We start from the raw sequence: 6293 nt of genomic DNA on the forward strand, positions 1-6293 counted from the left end.
TATATCGATAGTTCCCGTAGTTTTGAAGATACTAAAATGTCTGTAACAAAAATCTGGGTGCAAAAGCTTTGGTTGATGTGCACCGTTAAATGTATGTGTTCTTATTCATTATCGTTCAATATATTCTCTTTAGAATTTAAAATATTTAGAAATACCTTTTATGCAGGGTATATTCAATAATAAATCTATGCAAGGTAATTTTCTTTTTTTTTTCAAAAGAAATTGTTACAAACCATCGTAAAACCAATCAATATATATTTTCAAAAATAAATCCAGTATTTGTGTTTATTTCTTATTTTATTAAAAAAAGTAAAAAAAAAGTCGGCTCCTCATTGAAACACGAGAACAAACCCGTTTTTCTATGCGGGTCTTAAGATTCTCAATTCTCTAAGGTGTCCTGTTCATCACCGACGCAAAGAAAGAATAAATACCCTTCGGCAGCAGCAGCACCAGTGTATTCCTGTTTTTGTTTGCACCTCAGCTTTTCGGGATTCCGATGTTTGGCAACCAGCATAACACACAAAAAAAAACGCAGTGGCACAAAGCAAAGGACCTTTAGGCCTTAATATTTGTGTCCAAACCTCTTGCACTCCTCGGGCAAGCGGGACGGTTATTGTGTAAATATTTCGATTTTCCTCTTTAATTGAGAGATGAAATTGTTAATAAAAGAAGGAGCCGAACTTTTGTTGAAACCCGGGGTACCTGGAAATTCGAGACTTGTGCGATCCGGTTTGATTGAAACGGAGTTTGATTTATGTTTCAGGTAGGTCAGCGGACAGGGTAAGATCCCTGCTCGTGAAGGAGGTTTAGGGTTTTTGATAACTTAAAAGGCCGGCCGAAACAATTGCGTACGACCAACGGACGCGGGGCCTGGTAAATTGATACGGAGGAGGGTCTGGACTTTGAAATAGATTTGCCAACTGCCGCCGGAATGTGTGCAGCAGGGTTGAGGTTGAGCGGAATTGGCTTACGCCATCATCACCGGTGAAGATCGGCCGATTTATTACCTGTTTTTATGAGGTAAGCGCGCGGGACAGATGGTTGTTTGATCAACAGTGATTAAATGGGGTTTGAAAACCGATATAAATGTCTTGTGCAAATATTTGCTCCCTTTTTAATTCCTTAATCTAGATTTTGCTAACGAATAAGTTAAAAGGATTTTTAACGAATGTTTTATATGTTTCGCATATATACCAAGCGTGTAAAACAATAAAAAAAAAATCACAAGATTTTTTTTTAATTTGTAATTTTGGAATTTTAAAAATAAATTTTATAAAAATAGCCTGTTAAGTTAGGTTGAAGTGGTCATTTGGATGCTAGTAAGTGATTTGATAACCGTTGATTGTTGGCTAACTAGATTGCTATGTTAAAATTCATAAAACCTCTTTATTATTTTTTTACAGAAAACGTTCTCACGAATTAAGAAGTTACTTTTTTCAACTCAAACAAAAACTGATGTTAAGTGACCTCCAATTTGAGGGGTCTCCTAATCGATGCTTTGTTGTGGTGGCACCACAATATGGTTCCTCTTTCCACAAGGTATTTATCTGCTGAAAAGAGAGCTCCTCAAACCACATGTCGAGCCCTACTGTACGGTCGTTTTGGGATCGACAATTTGTTTTCGCAAAACTTTCACACGCTACCAGATTTTGCAACTTAAAAAAGCGATGAACCCGAGTGTCATCTGGTGGTGCAATTTTCGGTTGTTTTTTCTTCCCTTGCAGTGTCGAACAATGGCAACCGAAAATCTGTGGTTTTTCATGACAGCATCCCTAAGAGTATTGATGCAATAATTGCACGCCACTTTTCTTCCGCATTCTGGTTGATGAGAAAATGTGGCTTTTTTGGTTTGCCTTTCTTTTCCCCGTGACTTGATTCGAGCAATAAAATGTCCGAAAATTAACCAAAATCTGGCAGCCTGTCTCAATGCAGAGGTTTGCAGTATGTTTGAGTTGAAGCCAGTGTTGCCAGATGTATTTATTAGCTAAAAGATCTACGTTATATTAGAAATTCAAGAAATGATAAACGCCCTAACCAAAAATCATGAATGGTTGTGGGTTATATAGGTTGAACTAAAAAATATGTATGAAAAGGTGGGATAACGAACTCAGCCAATCGTGATTTTTATTTGGGGTTGTATTTAGAGCGAATCCACGAGCAAAGCATACCCATCTCGTATCGACCTCTCCAATCTACCTGAAATTTAATTAGGATTGTTTGTACATATAAAACTAGCATCTGGCCAAAATATGAGCATTCTAGGTCAACGGGAAGCGGGGCAAATCGGGACACAATGTTTAATAGTTTCAAAAACGTCAAAAATCTCATAAATGCTGAAACTTAGGCAAAATTCAATTTAATTTCAAAATTCAAAATGCATCTAAAAGTGCTTGAAAATGCAACAAAATGCAGGGTAGAGCAACCCAATTGGTTGAATCTAAAGGGAGTTACTGGCATCTTAGTGAAAAATAGCACAATTTTCTAACTCAAATAAAACGCCCTATTCCATCTAGATATCAACTCAATTCGACTTGTAGGGGACATCTGGGACTACCATCTGAGACTGAGAACGCTTTGGGTTAGTCAGTTTTACATATTAAATAGATACTTTTTCTTTTAGTGATTTTTTTTGCTTATAAATTATCGATCGAGGGACCCCTTAGATCCCATTTTCTGGTGAAAATGTTATCATGTTCGTGTTTCTGAGACAATTTCACAATTAAAACATGTATAAAAATGTTTATTTTCATCAATTTTAACCCTTTAAAAATTAAAGTTAAATAAATCTTCAAATCACATTTATTCAAAATCAAGTTCGTTTCCAAGAATACTAGATGACACCACAAAAAACAGCTTCTTAATTTTTAAAAATTACGGGAAATTCACGAATACCTTTATGCTAAACTGGCAACCATTCACACAATCAATGTGCCAAAAACAGATGACATTGGCGAAATTTCGTCCCGTTACGCACATTTCTTTTCGGGGAACAGATTTTTGACGTATTGTGTCCCGCCAGTGTTGGTTGTCTCTTTGATTTCAGCACCGCTCTCAATTTCATCACGTGCGACCCGATGTCGACTGACATCTGCCGCTGTTGTTGTAGTTGTCTTTAAGACGTTTCCGCAAATATCGCAGATTGCTGATGTGATAAAATTTGTGTCGGTTTCTTTGTAATTTTTGGGTTTGTCATAATAATTTGACGAAAGTTTTTATTGTTTTTTCCAAAGGTCAACAAACTAGAACGCAAAATCTTTTCTTTTTTTTTCCTTGGTATAATGCCTTGATTATGGGATTAAAAAGAGACAATTTTTTTTTAAATAATCTTACTTGACAATTAGATTTTTTATCAATTTTGATAGTCTCATCAAGATATTTCATGATTTGAAAGACAAAGAAAAATAAAATGCAACGAGAATAAGACTCAATAAGTTGAAAATTAAAATTTTAATCCATCATCACGTGGCAACAAGATTCAACCCGAGTCCAGATCGGTTAATGACACCCCCTCTCTTCCTATGTTTGAGTTTTAATTTCTCATGCTTGGCGATCTTTACGCTCGCGTGGCATCCCACTGAGAGACGGAAAAAGAGTTAGAGTCGAAGATGAAGACGATTCCAGACGGACGATGATGAAGTTGTTGTTGTTGGTTTGTGTGCACAAATTTTAATGTCCTGCCGGAGTGTATATTTTCCGTCGAGATCGTTAAACAACTTCATTTGTTTTCGATGTTTGGATTGAGATGTTCTCGGTTGAAAGTGAGAAGGATGCCAAATGCCAATGCACAAAAGGCGGGTGAAAATTTTAAGCAAATTTTTCAAAAATCAAAACCATAATATTTAACAAAATTTACAAATTCTATCGACATATCTACATCATCAAAAGAAACTATTCAAATCTATGCTAAACAATTAAAAGAAATCAGTAGAATAGTTTCTTTTTTTTTATTATAGACATTTTCCACTTTTTGTGGCAAGAATAGTTTCTCTTAAATTGAAATCACATTGAATTGACAAATTCATTAAACAAATATTCAAATAGTTTACTTACATCCTAAAACTGAATTTTGTACAACCCAAATACTTAAATGCTTAATTGTTTTATTGCAATTCAGTTTTGAAAGTACCAACTTTCCATTTCATTCTATGGTGACGAACAACAACAGTGTTGTGATGTTCTTTGTGCAATTCCGTCGTGAAACTACTTACTTTTCCTGTAATTCTCGAGCGACGAAACGGCCTACTTTTCTTTACCAAAAATAGCAGTATGGAAAATTAATACTTTACAATTCCAGTGCCGAAAAGTTCAACTTTTCAGCACTGAAATGGGTGCATCTTTCAATATGTTTTTGTTTTGATCGGTGAATTCACTTAGCACATGGATGTTTGGCATAAATTCCATCCAAAAAGCGTTTTTCGGAATTGCAAAAAATGTTGTAAGCAACTCGTTGCAAAACTTAATTTTTTTAGCACTCATCGTATTTATCAAACTCGGTAGACCTCGTTGGATAAATGAACGACTCGTGCTGAAAAAATCTTCTTTTTGCAACTTGTTGCATAAACTACTATTAAGGCGCTCATTAGGGTACTGAAAAGAGCACAAGTGCTTTGTCTCGAAAAGAAATGCATTTAAACATTGTTTTGGTTTTTGAACATAAATAGGGGACAGAAATGTTTTATAGAAAAATCGTATCAAAAAGTGTTCATCGAAATTGCAAAAAAAAAAGGTGTCTGAACTAAACCTTTAATACATTTTTTGCAATTCCGTCGTGAAACTACTTACTTTTCCTGTCATTATTGAACGACGAAATAGCCTACTTTTCTGTACCAAAAATAACAGAATCGAATAGCAACACTTTTCAAAATAAATGCTGAAAAGTTCTACTTTTCAGCACTGAAATGGGTGCTGAAAAGTTGAACTTTTAAGCACTTGTTTCGAAAAGTAACACTTTTCAACATTTTTTTTGATTTAAACGATTTATTGACAAAATACGTGAAAATTTGACTTAAAATTTCACTCAATGGGTGTTTTTCGGAATTGCAAAAAATGTTGTATGGAACTCGTTGCAAAACTTGATTTTTTCAGCACTCTTCGTATTTATCCAACTCGGTGAACCTCGTTGGATAAATATACGACTCGTGCTGAAAAAATCCTCTTTTTGCAATTTGTTGCATAAACTACTATTTTATCTCATAAAAGTTGGATTAAAAATTTGCGCCTGTGGCAATTTTCATCGAGCCAAATTTCAAATAAATAACTTCCACAGATTGTTCTGTAACTCATTTTTTTGTTTCTTTTGATGCAAATAATTGATGGATGATTGTGGCCTCTTTTTGTGTGATTTTACTTGAATTATCGTGTTAAAAAATTAGATTCAACAGAAACAGCACGCAATTTTCAAATGCCGTTATTTCAGAAACAATTGATATCATTTTCAAAGTCCAAACATTAATCATTCGTGAAATTTTCTGATCGCAACAAAAATAATATTTTGAAAATTTTAGAATCAGGACTTGTAATTCAAAAGGGCCGAAAATTCAATATTAAGTTTTTTTAAATGTCAGCCCTGAATTTAACATTTTCAAAATATTTTTGCGAAAAGATCAGCCAGTTTCACATCGTTTTGACTTAAAAATAAGACATTCAGTTTATCGGATAAAGGCATTTGAAAGTTGAGGTTTATTTGGGAGCTGGCTACAACTTGAAAATTGTGCATTTTTTTCAAAGTAAAAAAAAGTTGAGTAGGGGCAAGTGTAACAAGCTAACATTCTACTCAACTAGTGGGGCAAGACGAACAACCCATTGGGGCAAGAGAAACAATGCATACAATAGCATGTTAATTAGCTAACTTTTTAATTGTTATCAATTTGACACGTCAGATTAGAATGTATTTGAAACATTTCTTTCAATATTAGATGAAATAATAATATTTTACTAATCTATTTTCTTTTTTATGGACAATTTTTTTAAACAATTTTTTATCAGTTTTTAAGTACTTTTATGCTTTTATCTCAATAAAATATGTTGTTGCAGCAATTCTTTTTTTCCATACTTAACTCTCTACAACCCAACCCCGCCTTTAGACGGGCTTCGATTTAAAAAATCGCCAAAAATCCATTTTTCAACCAATTTTTGATCTTCAAAAAGCATTGGAAAGAAGAACTCTTAAAATTTTAGAAAATGTATGGGTTAGAAGTTTTACTTATTAAATGTGACTTCGCCAATGTTTTTAAAAATGTCATTTTTTAGGGGTCAACTTTGGCTGTGTAAAAAACTAACATTTCCTATTTTTT

This window comes from Culex pipiens, chromosome 3 (genome assembly GCF_016801865.2).
Source record: "Culex pipiens pallens isolate TS chromosome 3, TS_CPP_V2, whole genome shotgun sequence".
NCBI lineage: Eukaryota > Metazoa > Arthropoda > Insecta > Diptera > Culicidae > Culex > Culex pipiens.